Source organism: Macaca thibetana, chromosome 12 (genome assembly GCF_024542745.1).
Source record: "Macaca thibetana thibetana isolate TM-01 chromosome 12, ASM2454274v1, whole genome shotgun sequence".
NCBI classification, from domain to species: domain Eukaryota; kingdom Metazoa; phylum Chordata; class Mammalia; order Primates; family Cercopithecidae; genus Macaca; species Macaca thibetana.
In genome coordinates, this window is record NC_065589.1 from 2,660,616 (window position 1) to 2,678,356 (window position 17,741).

General features: G+C 56.0%; 1 protein-coding gene across 1 annotated transcript in view; it reads left to right on the plus strand.

Moving 5' to 3' along the window:
- The window catches only part of NDUFA10 (NADH:ubiquinone oxidoreductase subunit A10), a 206,838-nt gene that overhangs the window by 151,157 nt on the left and 37,940 nt on the right, over positions 1-17,741 (plus strand). The gene's annotated exons all lie outside the window — the stretch shown is intronic.

The window sequence follows — 17,741 nt, forward strand, 5'->3', positions numbered from 1 at the left end:
ATTTGAGCTTAGACTGTTGATGGCATAAAATGCAAAAGCAAAATGATATACTCTCTTTATTACCCAGAAAATCAAGTTGCCAGTCAAAACTGAGAAATGAGAAAGAAAATCACATTTCTTTATTCACCTCTGTCAAAGCCTAGAAAACCAAAACAAGCTGGTTGTGGTTCAGCATCATCGTTTAGGAATTGAGCTGTCAGTTGTGAGTCCTATTGAACTGTGAGTTTTCCACTGTAAAGCTCCACTGTGTCCAGTATGGTAGCTCCTAGCCACATGTGGCTATTGAAATTTAAATGAGCTAAAATGTAATACAGTTTAAAACTGGGTTCCTTGGTTGCACTGGCCATAGTTCAGGTGCTCCGTAGCCGCCATGGGCAGCAGTTCCAGTGCTGGTGCAGGGGACGATGCTCTGCTCCCCACGGAAGCTCTGCCAGGCCTCGCTGCCACGGAGCATGCAAAGAAGATGCACACTCCTTCCCTCCTTCCCGCCTTCCCTCCTTCCCTCCTCACATCCGCCAGCCTTTTTCCCTCCTTCCTCCTTTCCTCCTCCTTCCCTTCCTTCCTTCCGTCTGTCCTTGTTTTCCTCCCTTCCCTCCCTCCTTCCTTCCCTCCTCCTTCCCTTCCTTCGTTCCGTCTGTCCTTGTTTTCCTCCCTTCCCTTCTTCCTTGCCTCCTTCCTTCCCTCCTTCTTCCCTCCCCCTCCCCTCCCCCTCCCCTCCCCTTCCTTTCCTTTCCATCTGTCCTTGTTTTCCTCCCTTCCCTTTGTCCTTGTTTTCTTCCCTTCCCTTCCTCCCTGCCTCCTTCCTTCCCTCCTCCTTCCCTCCTTTCCTTCTTTCCTTCCTTCCTTCCTTCCTTCCTTCCTTCCTTCCTTCCTTCCTTCCCTACCTTCCCTTCCTCCTTCCCTCCTTCCGTCTGTCCTCATTTTCCTCCCTTCCCTTCCTCCTTGCCTCCTTCCCTCCTCCTTCCCTCTTTTCGTCTTCCTTCCTTCCTTCCTTCCTTCCTTCCTTCCTTCCTTCCTTCCTTCCTTCCTTCCTTCCTTCCTTCCTTCCTTCCTTCCTTCCATCTGTCCTTGCTTTCCTCCCTTCCCTTCCTCCTTCCCTCCTTCCGTCTCTCCTTGCTTTCCTCCTTTCCCTTTCTCCCTGCCTTCCTTGTTTTAAGAATTGAAAATAAAGTTTCCCAGGAGTTTTGAATTGGAGTCCAGATTTAAGTGGCTGAAGTTTTGCATTTCACTAAGAAACCAACAGCTTTAATCATGAAATGAAAGCACAGCTGGGCATTGGGCCAGTCACGGAGTATCTTTTGCTCTAAGCACCTCACAAACCCATTGCGGAGGGGAGGAAAGAAAAAGAAAACCATCTTTAATTATCTTAGCTGTTCCTAATGTCTTTGGCTGCAAAGAGCTAGCTGTTTCCTTCAACCTTGGTGGTTGCACGGGTAGTGTCCTCAGCAGTGAGAGGGCAGGTCTGCCATGTGGTCAGGATTGCCCTTGCAAGGGGCAGAGCTGTCCAACCACACAGGGCTCAGTGTCGGCATGGTGTGGACTCGGCTGCTCTGATTGCCCCTTGCGTTTGTGTCTGACCCTGTGTGGTTGCAGTCCCTGGATGGAATGGGAAGTGTGTAATTTGTAGTGCTGAGGACATTCATCTGTTTCATTTTCTGGTGTTTTCAATGATATGCGTATTCAGCAGAGAAAGACGAATAAACACTGTCCAAGTCTTCTCTCCACATTGAAGCCTCAAGAAGAGGTGAGGAGATGCCCTGATTTCCTTATTTCAGAGCAGTACATGAGTTCGTCTCACGAAAGCTCTTACAACTAAAACAGCAACTGCAACAAACCAGGATCAAAATAATCATGCATTTTCCAAGATTCCATGTTGGACTTCTCAGTGCTTTGGAGATCAGGAAATAATCACGTTGTTGCAGCAGTGTGGTTTTGTGTCTAGATTTTATTCACACAGGTATGTGTTTACAGGTGTGAGAATTTTGTATTGAAGAGAAAGTCCTTGTTTTTTTCTAACGTATCTTTCTGTTCCATCAACTGTTATAACAAAATTGTTAAGAGCATTGAGCTTCTTAGGAGAGATTACATGCAGCTACTTAGGACCACTTCAGCAAGATGGGGTTGCCTGGGTAGGTAGCAGCAGCAGCTCACCAGCCCCTCGCTGCCAGGCTGCTGGTTGCTGTCCACCAGGCAGCCATGGAGCCTCCGTGTTCTGCCCAGGTGTTGCGGCAAGAACAGCAGGGAAAGAGGCGGCCACCTCCAGGCCACAGGCGGACCCAGGGACCTTCAGTTACGCTGCTTCAATTGAATTCGTGTTGGTTTCTCTACTACAGCAGAAGTGAAAGAAGCTCTTGTCTTGCTTAACATTTGTCCCATTTTTTGGCCATTAATTGACTTTGAATCTCTCTGTGTCCTGCTTACCAGTTAATAGCTTTCTGGATTGGCTCTTCTCAGCAGTGCGCATGTCAACACAAAGAAGCAAGCAGGGGGCTAGTTTCTGGGAATAAGCACAGTCCGTGCTCACACTGGATGCAAATCTGCAAGATTTGGGAGTTTGGCAAAATAGGGGTGGAGGGAAGGCCGTGATGAGAGAAGCTTTTTCGAAGAAAAGCTTATGTAGGCAGCAGCCACTGGCTGGCCAGAATTCCATGAATGGAAGCAGGTGCCCGAGTGATCTGGGGCTTTACATCCGGATGTAAATAGAAGCTGGGAGCCTGAGGCTTTGCTTTAGGAAAATCATGAGCCAGAAAACAGAGGAGGTGATTCTCAGTAGTCACCTCTCGTGGCTAGGATTTTCTAATACTCTCTTGAGTTATACAAAGCAAAGTACCTTTTAACAGCAACCCATCTGTGACTGGAAACCGCGGGCTGCCCTCGGGGAGAGGAGCCTCTTCTCAGCAGAGGATCCCAGCCGTTCCCGTCCTCCCCCATTGAAGTGCTGGGCTCTGTTCGTTCGGATGTTGGACATTGCCACCTGACTTCCAGGAGGCTGGGGAGCTCCAGTTATGGACTTGTCCCCAAAAGAGTGGTGCTGTTCTCAGAGTGATAGATGTTCCACCAGAAGCGTCTGTCCCCTGGCTCAGCCTGGCCGCACTTGCTTGGAGGAGGCTGCTTTAAGGGTTCCAGTAGGAAGCCAGATGAAACTATCACATTTTGTGTTGAAGCATGTGAGTAAGTTTGCTCCTTTGCTTTCACTATTAATGTATAGTTTTAAAATTCTTAATTTAAAAATTATTTTAATAGTAGTAAATTTTTCACAAGTGAACACTTTATATCTTTCAATTAAAATTTGAAGCTCCCTAGTTAGATCCAATTGCTGGTTACATTTTGGGAAGCACTCGTTTTAGTGCTGTGTAGTTTCATTGAATAAACATTTTTTAATGAGACTATACCTGGTGATATTAAAAATCCCAGCTTTTAATTTTTACAAAGCCGTTTCCTCTGGCACGTCCCATGTGGTAGCGTTGGTTTTCTTACAGTGAATGTCCATGGGGCCTCCTACATCCCAGGCAGCATCTCAGCGCTGGACACGTGGCAGTGAGAGCAGAAATGTGAGCGGTGGCTCAGGGGCGAGGCCCGGGTGGAAGGAAGCCCCTGATGCAGGGCCGTGCATGTGCAGAATGGGAAAGCTGTGCCACTTGGCGAGCCCACAGTGGAGGGGGTGTCTGAGCTGTGAGGGTCTGGTCTGAACTGCAGGGCACCCAGCAGAGCCCACTGTAGGTATTGGAGAGCTGAGGAGAGTGCAGAGGGCCTGGGAAGCGAGGGAAGGAGTGAGGCGGCTGGGCCGGGTCAGGTGCTCCACGTGCGTCAGGGAGGGGAGGGCGGCTGCAGTGGCTGTCGACGTGACTTCGGCAAGCTCTGTGTCCGCAGAGCGGGGCTGAGCTGGCTGGGGCAGGGGTCACAGTGTGGGAATTAAGGAAAGAGCAAGCACATAGGGTAGAGAGCCGGACTACCCTCAAAGCACGAGTTTTCTGTTGCCCAGCTCCGCCGTGACGCCGCTCCTCCCACCAGAATGAGTGCGTTTGTCTCCGCGCTCTCCCCGCCTTGTCATGGAGCTTTGTTCTGTTTAGGAAGCACGAATAGAAAGGTGGCTGTGGTTGGCAGCGGGCTGGAAAGTGCGTTTCCACTGGTCTGCCCTCTCCTGCAATAAGGCGAGCTTGGTGCGGAGCGCTCGACCGTCCCGACGGCTGGAGCAATGCCGGGGCTCCGAGCACGGGAGGCCTTTCCTCCTCTCAGTATTGCAGCAGGCAGCGCACAGCCCTTCTGTCCAACTCTGGGGACCCGAAAGACCGTCAGAATCCTGCTGTTGTAGACATAGTAAGAGGAGCGGGTAGGACCCCACATGTTCGGGCCCCATGCCTTGGATCTACCCCCTCTGCAGCCAGAGGGACAAGCAGCTGCTGTGCTGGTCATGGCCGGTGGTCCTGTGTGTGACGATGGCCACTCACATCTTCTTATTCTACAGAAGTTAGCACCGTGAGTCAGACTTTATATTTGGATTTTGTGCGTCTTGCATGTATGGTGGGGATGACCGACCTCACCTCCGAGTGCAGGCGCTGGGGCCCCTGGGGTCGCAGCGCTGCTGGTTCCTGACAGGTGGGTTGCACCTGTGGGAAGGGTCCAGGCGTATCTTTCTCTTGGGAACCAGTGATGGGTGTACCAGGAATGGCCTGGCGTGCGTTTCCATTCGGAAATTCCCGGTCCCTGTCTGGAACCTGGCTCCTTTTGCTGGTTTTTGCCCCCTTTCCTGTCCCTTTCCTGGGCAGCTGGTCCCTGCTGTCGCCCCTGTCTCCCTGGCTGCAGAGCTTTCCTCTGGAGGACTTGTCACAGAGCCTGTGCCGTCTCCCACTCTGGGCTCTGCTGCCCTGCCCTGCTTTGGTCTCTCAGGTTGGAGTCGAGGTTGCATCTGCCGAGAGCCATGCCCACAGGCGAGGCAGCAACAGGGTCCGGAGCCAGAGTCCATCGTCCCCTGGCCCTGGGTTTTGAGCTGCCGGCCACCCCTCTCTGAGAACCCAGCCTATGACTCGGCTCCCCTTGGGCCTGCCCCCAGCTTTCCCTCCTGCCCTGGTCTGTCCTCCTGCGGCCCCGTCAGTCCTCATGGCTGAGTCAGCCAACAGCAACCCCACACAGGGGCCACTTCTGGACGGGTGTCTGGCAAGGTGTGGGTCTGAATTCAACCTTTTGCCTCGCGTGCCTACCCCCATGTCCTGGGTTCTCCAAGAGCCACCTTAGGAAGATGGGGAGTAGGTCTGGACCACTGGGCAGCTGGTTGTTCTGTGGGTCTGGACCACTGGGCAGCTGGTTGTTCTGTGGGTCTGGACCACTGGGCAGCTGGTTGTTCTGTGGGTCTGGACCACTGGGCAGCTGGTTGTTCTGCAGCAGGTCCTGAAAGTCCTCGTGGACCGGGACCCTGATGAGGACAAGCTCTCAGCTCAGAACAACACAGAATCCAGCGCTGGCCGCAGGACGACTGTCTAATGGTCCTTCTCTAGAAACGTCTCCGTGCCGTCCTGAGAGTGGAAAATGCCGGCGTTGGTCATGCGAACTTGCACGGCTATTTTCATGGTCTCTCACCCACTCTGGCCCCTTCGTGTTTTGTGGCGGGAATAGCAGACCTCGCCCCCCGCCCGTGTTTTGAGGTGGTTTAGATACCTTCAACCTGGGGAAGTTTTCACATATTTTCTGTCTGTAGTATTTGTATACTTCACACGAAGCCTTATTAGTGCATAAATATAATGAACTCCTTCCTATTGAAATAAAATTTGAGAAGAACATGGTATGTGCCAGCCAAAGCCCATATTAAAATGAACCCTTCTGTGAAGGGGAAAAATCAGTCTTGTTGAGAGAATGTAATTTAGATGCAGAAAGAATCCCAGCTGCGTAGAAATCCCCGTTGCCAAAAGCAGGTGAAAGGAACCCCTCGTGTGAGGAAACGTTGCTGTCCGGGGCAGGTTGGGTGGCGGCACAGCAGCCGTGAGAACGCGGAACTCTCACATCTGGGCGTGTCGCCAACATGGCCAACCAGTCGTCACCTGTCAACAGTGCCACCCAGTTGGGGGAGCATAGATGGTCTTGCTCTGGTTCTATCCAGCTGTTTGTTAGCAGTGAGTACAAACAAACAAGACAAAACAAAAAAACTAATGATATTTTTTAGCTGGTCAGAAATGACTTGAAAGACCTCAGACTGTTGAGTTAACAAAAAACAACCCCCCGCCCCCGCTTTTTTTTGCATCTAACAAAGTACTTGTGTGTGTTCATCTAATGGGTAAATATGCAGCCTCTGCTGTTTAAAGGAAAGTGAAAGGCTCAGCAGTGTGTGTTACCTTGCCCTCCTTAAGGCGTGCTTTTCCTCTGAATGTCCTTGGCTCAGAAAGCTGGTTGTCAGGGAGCTTCACTGGGGTCTCTCTGGTGAAGGAGCGCGTGAGGACACAGGAGAGCGGCATCTCTGGCTGGCACTCTGCCGGCCGGGCAGGTGGAGCCCACTCTCACACCCCCGAGGCGGTCACAGCCCGACCATCGGGGGAACCCACTCTTACAGTCCTGGGGTGGTCACTCAGCTAGCCTGGCAGGTAGAACCCAGTTTCACAGCCCCGAGGCGGTCACAGCCCGACCATCGGGGGAACCCACTCTCACAGTCCTGGGGTGGTCACTCAGCTAGCCTGGCAGGTAGAACCCAGTTTCACAGCCCCGAGGCGGTCACTCAGTCCAGCCTGCGGGTGGAACCCACTCTCACAGCTCCGAGGTGGTCAGTCACTCAGCCCAGCCCAGCCCAGCAGGTGGAACCCACTCCCCACTGTCGCAGCCCTGAGGCGGCGGGGGCGTCCTCCACCTCGCTCTTCCTGGAGAGACGCCAGTGTGTGGGCTTGGAAGTGGAGTCTATTTTAAGTTTGCAGTTCCTGAAGAAGCCTGTGTGTGCCGTGCTGTCTCCACGTGGTCACAGCCTTGAAGCCTCCAGCCTTTTAAGGGCAAGCCTCTGCCGGCTACCTGTGGTCCAGGCAAGCCGCTGCTTACGTTTGCGGTGCCTGTTGCGTTTTCCAACCTAAGAGGGCACAGGAGGAGGGGGAAGGGGACTTAAGAGCGGACAGTGAGTGTCCAGAGCTATAGGAGTTCTGAGAAGACACCGAGGGCTCCTCCTGCAGGCCAAGAAACGGGCCTTGGCGGGTTGAGAAACCCACCTGTTTCTGATTGCCTCCTGCACCACCATGCTCAGGTCACCCGGCAGGCACCCCTCCCTGGGGCTGAGCAGTTTCCTAGGGCTGCGGTAAGCAGCTGCCTTGCACTTCGTGGCTATTCTCCTAAGTTCTGGAGGCCAGGAGGCCTCCAATCAAGGTGTCAGCAGGGCTGGTCCCTCCTGCAGGCTCTGCAAGGAAACAGTTTCCTGGCCTGCCCAGCTTTTAGAGGCCACCCGTGTATATGGTCTTGTGACTCCTCCTCTCGTCTCCTCTCTCTGCTGACCCCTGCTGCCTCCCTCGTACAAGGACCCCTGTGATGGCATTGGGCCACTCAGTCCAGGAAACCCCCCATCAATATCTTCAACCCCATTTGCTCAGCCCCTTTGCCACCCGAGGTCCCACGTCCCAGGAGCTGGGGATCAGGATGAGGCTGTCCTTGGGGCACTCTTCTGTCTACCATAGTCCCCACCTCAGGCCGACAAGAAGGCCCCATGGAGACTGGCAGCCACAGGCCCTGCTCTGGGTGGCCCTTCAGCTTCTTCTCACCTCCCAGGTGGCCTGAGAGGAGGGTCTCACCCACTGAAGAGATGGGCCTTCTGCCTCAGAGAAGGCGTGGGGCCGCGGGGCTGGCATCGGCAGCCGTGCCCTGTGTTTTCTGGCAGCTGTGAGCAGCCTTGCCTTGCCAGCTTGGTCAGCAGAGCCTTGCGTCTGCCGTGGGCTGGCTGTACCCCTCTGGGGCCCTGGCCCAGGCTCATCCCTGTCCCCATGCGGTGCACACTGTGGGGAGAGGTGGACATAGGTTGTCCCATGTGTGGTGACAGGTGGTCTCCATAGCTACGTCTGGCACAAGGTTGCCCATCCAGGGGAGGGAGGCCTCTGGGAGGAAGAGAGGGGAGGCTGCTTTGCCCATCATGGAAGTTCAAGAAAACCAGAAAAAGCCCTGCAGGGGTACCTGGAAGCTGTTGGTGCTCAGAAGCTCTTCCCACCTACAGATCTCATGATGGAGCCTGCAGGTGAGTGCCCACCGGCCAAGAGGAGCCCCAAGCCACACAGCTGGGGCCCTGTGGGCCAGTGGGGGCGGGTTTGCTGTGGGCTGCACAGCGCTGGCTTCCTGAACCCTTTACCTTCCACAGACAACAGCGTCCTCATCTCTGCCCAGTAGGTCTGCTCCTTTGTGCTGGGGCCCCCCACTCTGCCTGCAGAGCCCTTTGTGCTTTGGCCCCTACCCTGCCAGCCCGCTCCCTGCATCCCCCTCCCCACCGCCCAGCCCTTCATGCAGCCTCTCCTCTCCCTGGGCCTGCAGGTCTGCCCCACCAAGCCCCCATCCCAGGATGCAGCCAGGCTCTCTGCGAGCAGGTGTGACGCACATGTTGCTGGTTCATCCTGTGGACTCACAGGGCGGCTCCTGTGCAGACCTCTAGTGGATGTGGGACTGCAGGCAGCTGCCTTTAGCCTCTGCTGGCCCACGCCCCAGGAGCCATGCCACAGCGCTGGCCGGGGGAAAGAGACCAAGGGGCATGCCCCGTCCCAGGTCTCGAGAGGGACAGAGCCAGGCAGGAGCCCGGGCAGGCGTCAGCAGGGCCCCCATGTGTCGGTGGGTCCCACTGTCCGTCCTGCTGCCCAGGGGATGGCCAGGCTGGAGGCCTCGGTGTGCAATGGGGACAGGCGTGGGAACCCCTCTGGCCTGTTCCCCCTTTTTTAGTTACACAAATACTTTATGATCACTTCTTAAAATTTAGGAATTTTAGGAAGGAACAAGGAAGAGAACTTTAGCGTTATATACATTTTCTTTGACTTGCCATTAGAGCCTTCCTAGACCCTGTTTCTTAAAGATGCCTAACCCTCCACGCCCGGATGTGACCACGCCTGCCGCCCTCCATCATTGCTGCTTCTCGGTGTCCGGCACGTCCTGTCCTGGGTGCTGAGGGGACCCAGGGAGGGTGTGGTGAGAGGAGGACCCTGACCAGGCATCCATGGGACACGGCTGCCCAGCACGGTCTGCACTGGGGAGCCGGGGGTGGTGAAGGGGTGCCAGCGGCACAGGAGCGTGTGGCCCTCCCGAGGCCCCTCCCGCACACCTGTGGGCACCCCGAGTCCCATCGGTCACCCTCGCTGCAGGGTTTCCTCTCTCAATAGCAGCCTCCCAAGACCCCTCCGCACGCCTCACAGGCACCCCGAGTCCCATCGGTCACCCTTGCTGCAGGGTTTCCTCTCTCAATAGCAGCCTCCCAAGACCCCTCCGCACGCCTCACAGGCACCCCGAGTCCCATCAGTCACCCTCGCTGCAGGGTTTCCTCTCTCAATAGCAGCCTCTCCTTCTGATGACTCGTGGTCAGATGTTTGCAGGAAAGGGCCACAGAGCCCCGGCGAAAATCCAGACTCAAAGATGAGACTGAAACGGGAAGTGTCAGCATTGTTTTAGGGTTTTTCACTTCAAAAGCCAATAATCCTCTGAAGCAGGGCCCTTCTGCACTCCTTCCAAGCTCAGCAGCTACCTGACAAAGGAACCAGGGGCTGAAGCGGAACGTACTGGAAGCCCTGGCCAGCAGGTGGCCAGTGGGACGCTGACTCGAAGCCTCTTTGAAGCAGTCGTGGGAGCAGTGGGAACAATTGCCCCGTAATTGTTGGACAGTGTCACACAACTAGACAGGCACCTACTTGAATCACAGAACGGAGCTGTGTGGCGTTTCTGTGACACCGGGATGAAGCTGCAGGCACGAGCAGGGGTCTGCACAGCCGACCACGGGGACAGAGACAGGCATGCGGCTGTCACTCACCTGCACATGGTGGCCGTGTGACATGCACAGGCCTTGCCTGTGTGGGGCCCCTACACTGAGGGCACCAGGTCTAAACACAGGTGGGAAAGGTCAATGTTTACATCTACACTTCAGATGCCTAAAAACAGAGTCTTCGGGGAACAGGGAGGAACCGTTCCCCAGACTTCCAAAGGGCGTGCTCTGAGGGGGCAGCTTGGTGGACTGGAGCTGTGTGAAGAAGGTGGTGGGCCGGGAGCCCTGAGCCTCCCGCTTGGGCCAAGGCATGCCCACAGCAGACCTCTTGTCCACTCACGGACTGGGGGGCCTGAGGGATCCCTGAGGAAGCTGTGAGTGATGGGCAGCTGTCTGGCTGGCAGGAGATGCATCATCTCAGCTTCTTTAGAACAGGGCCAGCCTGTGCTGCTGAGGAATGACCAGAGCCACACAGCGTGGGGCAGAGGAGCTACAAGGACTGGAAACCTTTCTAAATCTCTGCCACCACTTCGTGAGCCCACTCTGAGGTGTGCCCCCTCCCTAGATTCTCACAGCAAGCCTGGCTGCAGATGGGGACAGCCTGATTTTTCTGCCATCATGTACATAAGAAAATGGGTTCTGAGGGTGGGACTTCTCCTGTCTCCCAGATGGAATGTGGTGGGTCCAGGTTCAGGCTCAGTCAGGGCTCTCCTGATAACCGGACCCACAGGAGGTAGAGATATGGAGACAGTTATGATAAGGATTCTGGAAGCTCAGAAGCCCCAAGATCTGCTGTGTGCAAGCTGGAGACCCAGGAGAGCCAGTGGTGCAAGTTCCAGTCCAAGGAAAGACCAATGTCCCACCTCAACAGGCCAGTGTCAGGTACGGTGGCTCACGCCTGTAATCCTAGTGCTCTGGGAGGCTGAGGTGGGAGGATCGCTTGAGGCTGAGTTGGATCCCAGCTTGGACAACATAGGTGAGGCCTCGTCTCTTCAAAAAGTGAAAAAATGTGTGGTGGCACACGTCTGTTGTCCCACCTACGTGGGAGGCTGAGGTGGGAGGATTGCTTGAGCCCAGGAGTTTGCACTCCAGCCTGGGCAACAGAGAAGACCTTGTTTCTAAAAAAACCAAAAACCAAAACCAAAAGCAAAAACAAAAAACAGGCAGAGAGTGGGAATTCTTTCTTCCACCACCTTTCTGTTCTTTCCAGACCCTCAGCGGATTGGAGGATGCCTGCCCACGCTGGGGAGGGCCGCCTGCCTTCCCGAATCCACCAGGTCACATGCTGATCTCATCCCCCACAGATACACCCCAAAAATCATGTTTGACCAAATACCTGGGCAGCTGCAGTCCAGTCAGGTTGGACGTCTGAAGCTGATCTGTACAATTTCTAACTGGCTTCGCCCTCTGAGCCGTACATCTCGCTCCTCAGACACAAATGATCTGTACAATTTCTAACTGGCTTTGCCCTCCGAGCCGTGCGTCTTGCTCCTCAGACACAAATGTTGGTGCTCGTTCCTGCCCAGGCTTCTGTCTGCACCAGTGTTGGAAGAATCCACTCAATCAGCAGTTGGTTTGCTTTGATTTTACCTTAAAATCCTGACGCTATTCTGGTCATGGTGAGCTCTCATACATCCATCCCAAAGAAAGACATGTGTCCTTGCATTTGTGGGGTTTAAGCAATGAGAAAGCCTGCCCAAGGCCGGAAGCCTACTTGCTTTATCTTTGTATGAACCGTTCCCTGCAAAATAAATACACAGGCCTCTGCTGGCTCCTGCCTAGGCCAGGATGGCGCGAGGCTCGGTGAAGTCCCCAAGGAGGGAGGGCCACTTCAGCTGGCTCTAGTTTTTTCTGTCCCAGACCCACTGGAGGCCTGGCTTTGTGGAAGATGAAGGGACACACTGAGTTGCATTGTCAGGCTGGCATCCGAGCCGCCTTTGCAAACCCTAGTTTGTCCTTGTATTTGGAATGCTGGAGGCTCGAGTCCGGATCCAGGTCCCACCAACGTGTATTCGTGCTTTCAAGATGGCTGGGGCTTTTAGCCTTGGCAGCTTTGCTTGGGCAGTCTTGCTGCTTTTTACATTTGGTTTTCCAGCGACTCCACTTACAGCTGCGAAATGGAGAGTGGGCTGTAGACCCTGAACAAGGTCAAGTTAGTGCAGTGTTTCGAATGCCTGTTACTTTTCCATCGCCACTCGTGGAGCAGAGGCTGTGGAGATGTCCCGGTTATCTTCTGTCCCGTGGGAGCTCAGGACCCAGCTGCAGAACCAGCCTTGAATGAGACCACAGGGAGCCTCTGAACAGGGCCTTGAGGGGCCAAAGGGAGAAGAGCAGCCCGGAGGCCATTGTCCTGAGCACAGCCTGGCTTCGTCTCTGGAGTGCGTGACTGAGGCTGGGAAGAGGGACGTGTGGGCAGGGCCCAGGAGGTTCCAGCTCTTAGGTGTTGGTGGAAATGAGCTGCTGTTTCCCTAAGAATTGTGCGTAATCCTGGGCCTTGCCGTTAATGGAACCTCTGGGCTTCTGCTCAAACAGCTGTAGTGACGGCAGAGCTTGTCCCCCCACCTCACCTCCCCCACCTCATCGCCTGAGGATGTAAATTGGCTAACTTGGACTTGGAGGGCCAGCTTGAAGGGCAGGCACACCTGTGCACGTGGTCACCCAGTGCCCACGCTCAGGAAGGGCCCACTCTTGGTTTAATGTGCAGCTGTGGCCGTCCTGAAAGTTTTGACAAGTTTTGGACAAGAGCCTCCCGTTTTTGTCTTGCACTGGGCCCTGCAGATTGTATCGCTGCTGTGGGCGTGCTGAGGCACCCCCCAGTGCTTCCTGGAGCCCTTGCCCCTCTTGCCATCTGGCAACAAGAACTAGACTGGCCTGTTGCATGGTCCTTGAGGCCTTCAGTGGATGGAGCAGGAGCTCATGGCACCAGGAAGGCCAGAGTGTGAGAGGAGCCCCGGGGAGGAGCCCCACGGGGATCCTGGGCCTGGAGGCCTGAGGCTCGGCAGGGAGGGCAGGGCTTGCTCTGGGCCCCAGAGAGTCAGGGGCCTGTCTATCTGGTAGGCAGAGAGGGCGGGGCTTGGTGGGCCCTGGAGAGGCAGGGACCATGCCTGTCTGTGTCTGGTAGCAGGGGCCTCCCAGTCTTTGTCCAGCTTCTTCCTTAGGCCGAGCATTTGGCCCAGTGGGGCATGGAGAAGGCAGTCACACACGACAGTCGCCGAGCCGTTTTCCTCTGTGGTCCCCGGGAGCTCTGTCCCTGGGGACTCTGGGAGTTGGTGTGGGATGCAGGCCTCAGGCACCTGCATTGGTACAGGGCTGTTCCGGTATGACTTCTTGGTACTCCCAGGCACGGATGCCTGCTGCCAGATAATGTCCCGGGCCGTGGTCCAAGCGGTGTGAGCAGGCCGGACGGCCCCAGGTGGCCTGGTCTAGGTCTCCAGGGATTCTGGCCCCAAGAGGAAGGGGCTGCACTGCAGCCTGGATCCCAGTTCCTTACTCAGGATCCCACCCTCACTCCCTGCTGAGCACTGGGCTATGGAACTGAGGAGTCCCATGGGAGGCACAGCACCCACTGCCATGGGCTGGGCGTCCCTCTCCTGGGCACTGCCCTGGCAGTTCATACAGGGCTTCCTCTCTCCTTCCACCAACCGTGTGAGGTCGTGGCCTTATCCTCATTTCACCAAAGGTAGCTTGAGGTTCAGTGGAGTTAGGCAGGGCATCAGAGACACACGGCAGGCATTGCCAGCATGGGGCCCTCGGGCCCCAGAGCTTGTGCTTGTAGCCTTCTCTCTGCTTGCAGGAGCCTCACTCCGACTTTCCCCAAAATCTGACTCAAGGGAGTGAGTGCATTTAGCACGCCTGGGCACACGTTCATGTCAGGTGTGCCTGACAGAACCTCGGTCCCGCCTCCTTCAGGGAGGTCCTGCACCGGCGTCAGGAGCCGTTGAACTCAAAGCTTTTATGTGGACAGCAAAGGGATTCATTGAGATGAGCTGGAGCTGGGCTGGAGAAGGTGTAGCGTCCATCAGCGTTGACTTGATCCCTGGACGAAGTGGGGGTGTTTGTGATTGCAATGAGGCCCTTGGGCTTGAGGCTCACTCCATGGCCCTGAGCGCAGTGCCTGCGGGGAGGACCCCTGGAGGCATCGCTTAGGGATTTGCAGGCCCAGAACCTCACAGAGCATGCGGGTTAATGAGCTAATTCCATAGTTGGTGGAAAGGGACGTCCTCCCCCAGTAACGCCCTACCCTGCGGAAACCCTCCCAGCTCATCGCTGTACCCATCTTCCCGTCTGCTGGGGCCGGAGCTGCAGTATGGGGTGCAGGGCTCATGACCACCTGGGATTTGAGGGACTCGAGTGGCCGGGTGCCTGCCTGGGAGGGTAAGAGGAGCAGGTGGGAGGAGCGTGCAGCCATCCTTCCTCGACTTCGAGAAGTCACTGGAGCAGGGGCCGAACACACACAGGTGCCAAGGTGTGGCCCCTCTCTCTGGAAATCTGCAAGGGACACGTCTGCCCTGGAACCCTGGGCTTCCTGTTCAGAACGGAATCCCTGGGGCCCTCCTCTCCTGTCCTGGTCTTGGGGTGCAGCTCATTATGTGAGGCTCTGGGTTGCTTTCTGTCCGTAAGCAGATCCCATTCTCAGTGCAGTCTCCTCTCCCATCCTCCTGCTCCCGGCACCTGGGTTGCACACAGGACGCTTCTGGCTTGCAGTCCCAGAGCCCTGTGGGCCCTGCAGCCTGGGGACGGCCTTCAGGGGGGTCTGGAGTGGTCCACTCTGCACTTTTGACCATGATGTGTGGTTGAGTTGCAGCACTTCTCCTGCTGTGTGCATTCACTGTGTATTTAAAAAGTACAAAGTAACTGGGTGGAAGCTCTGGAGATGCCTCTGCTCTGACATGCTGGCTTTCATCCCAGGGCCAACTGATCCATTCCATGAGAAAACTGTTCATGAAGGACCAGTATGTGGCCAAGTACTCCGTGGAGGGAGCCTCAGCCCCCAGGATCCTCCCAGCCTGGCCATACCGAGCAGACTGCAGCCCTGACCGGCTCGGTGGGGCGCGGGGAGCCTCGTGGTGCAGCCTGTGCTCCGGTCAGAGGGTGTCCACTCGTCCCCCGAGGGGCATCCCAGAGTCTTTGGAGCGAGAGCGATGCTCGGAGGTGAGCAGCTTGGTCTTGGTAGTGAGGAGGCTCTGGTTTCCAGTCTCCACTCAGCAACCCAAGCGTGACTTTGGGCAAATTGCTGATCTGTGAGCTCGTGTCTTCCTGGCTTCGAAGCGGAGGAAGGATGGCGCTGCGGCCGCGGTTGTGGGAATGAAGGAGGCCAGCGTTTGCAGAGCCGCCTGCTCAGCGCCTGCCATTGACCTGGGAAGTAGCTTATCATTTCCTCCCCAGTCAGGCCCTCCCGCGGGAGGGGTGCCGGGGCTCTGACGGCTGTCACACATGCCTGGGTTTCTGTAGAGGACAGAGAAAGAGGAGAGGCAGGGAGGTTTGCCGGGGAGGCTGCTACCAAAACCGTGGAATTCTGTCTCGGGAGGGACCTTGCAATAAAAAGCAGCCTCCACAGGCTCCCTGGGAAGTCATCCCCATGGCCGTGTCTGGAGATGAGCTCTGGGTGGGGCGCAACCTAGGGTGGTCCTGCAGCCTCTGCCTTCTGTTGCTGATGGCAGTGGGTTGGCTGAGCTTTGGGGACCAGTTCACTCCCAAGTTACTGTGGCCCCAAGGCTCTGGGGACTGGGGCAGGTGGCTCTTGGCATGGACAGAGCTTGCTCCTTGAACTGGAAACCCTGGCTAATTAGCGAGCAGAGGCCCTGGGGCCACCAGGGGCTGCCGAGCCGGGCTCTCCAGGCCGCCAGAGGCTTCCATTAGGCACATTGGTGTTTGATTTTGTTTCCTTGGAATACCTGGGGCTTTTGTCGGCTGCGAGTCATTTTTCTTGATCCGGGCTGCCAGTTCTTTGAAGAAAATCACCTCCAAACAGGTGTGGAGGAAACTGTACCTCCTAGCTTGTCCACACCCAGCCTGAATTCACACAGAAAGGAAATCATTTCCCCCATGAGTTCACTGAGAGTCTGACAGCACTGTGAGGGGAGGTGGCCAGCCAGGCACCCAGCCTGACCTGTGGCCAGAGGTCAGAGCCAGAGGTGCAGCCTTGGGATCACAGCCTGCAGCGCTGGGCCTGGGGCCACACTCAGCATGGGGGACGCCAGGCTGGAGCAGAGGCCAGGCCCAAACAGCCACTTTGCCCCCGGGGGACCTTGGCAAGGCTGCTGCCTAAGTGAAATGATAGAAAGGTCTAGGCTGGCCCCAGGTCCTTTCTGGCATGGCCTCAGGATCTTGGCAGGAGGACAGCAATGCCAGGAGGGGGTGTGCTGAGTCATGTGCCTCCTGTCAGGGGCAGGGTGGCTCATTGTGCGGGCACTGGTACCCTGCACCTGGGGGAGGACCAGCAACCAGACTAGCCAGGCGGCCGCAGGCTCTCAGGACACAGGGAGGCCCAGGATGTACGGGAAGGAAGGAGCAGAGCATCTGAGTCTGGGGACATCTGGGGACAGGCACTGCCCCCAGTGGCCTCAGCTTCCCCCCATAAAAGGGACAGACACTGCCCCATGCTCTTGACTTCATCACTGTCCAGGGACAGGGACCAACCCTAGACCCTTCACCCCAAGGAGTCTTGGGCTGCAGGTCCAGCTCTGCAGAGGGGCCGCAGGGAGTATCCAGTGCTCACACCCATCTGCTCATCTCTCAGCTGCTGTGCTTACTGAACACCGGGGGGTGCCAGTGCTGTGCCACGAGGGGCGGTCGGTGCTGAGCGAGGCCTGCTCCCCAAATCAGACACATTGTTATGAGACTAAGATTTGTCCCTGCTCATGGACATTCAAACAAATGTCAAAGACAGCAGGATTAAGCAGAATCACAGTGCCCTGCCCCCAGTCCCTAACAGAATAGAAAGGAAAAACTAGAAAAATAATCCCAGCAGAAAACAAACAAGGCCATACGCTTTGAAAATTGGTAGCCAAAGGCCAGGTGTGGTGGCTCACACCTGTAATCCGAGCACTTTGGGAGGCTGAGGTGGGAGGATCACTTGAGCCCAGGAAATTGAGGCTGCAGTGAGCTCTGATTGTGCCACTGCACTCCATCCAGCCTGTGTGGCACAATGAGACCCCACCTCAAAAAAAAAAAAAAAAAAAATTAGTAGCCAAGAAAAGAAGCAGAAGATTTCAGAGCAGAGCAGAAGTTCGACAAGTTCGAGTCCCACTGGTACACAAGCGGAGCCCAGGCCACCTCTGTGCTTCGGGTCTGGAGACGGGAGTCTTGCAATGCCTCTGGCAGACATGGGAAGATAGCAGTGAGTTGAAACTCTCCGTAAGAAGTGGCGGCTCCAGGGATGCGTTGGCCTGTGGGCGTGGCCTGCGACCGGGACTGGACGCACCACTCCCCCTGTCATGAGGTGAAGCCAGCTCTGGTCCGGGCCATTTCACAGGATTCCAGAACAGCGGCAGAGCCTCAGCATTTGAACAAACTTTCTCCCACTTCAGCTGAGCTCCTCCTGCCACCACCATCCTTGCAGGCTTCCTGAAGGTGGCCTGAACACAAACTGCCTGGGTTTCCCGTGTCTAAGAGGGGAAGATGAGCCTTTGCCAGGTTTTGTGGAAAGAGTTAAAACCCCTCCAAGGCTGAGTTAAAGCATATAAAGACCCGGTCAGAGCTGCTCAGGCTTGAATAGGATGGAAAGGCGGGGAAGGGGAGGGCAAGCGACAGGCCAGCATCCCACAGAGAAACCCGTGACTCAGTGCTGGAGAAGGGACCACAGCGTGCGCAAGATAAACATGCGGAGGGCAGAGGACGC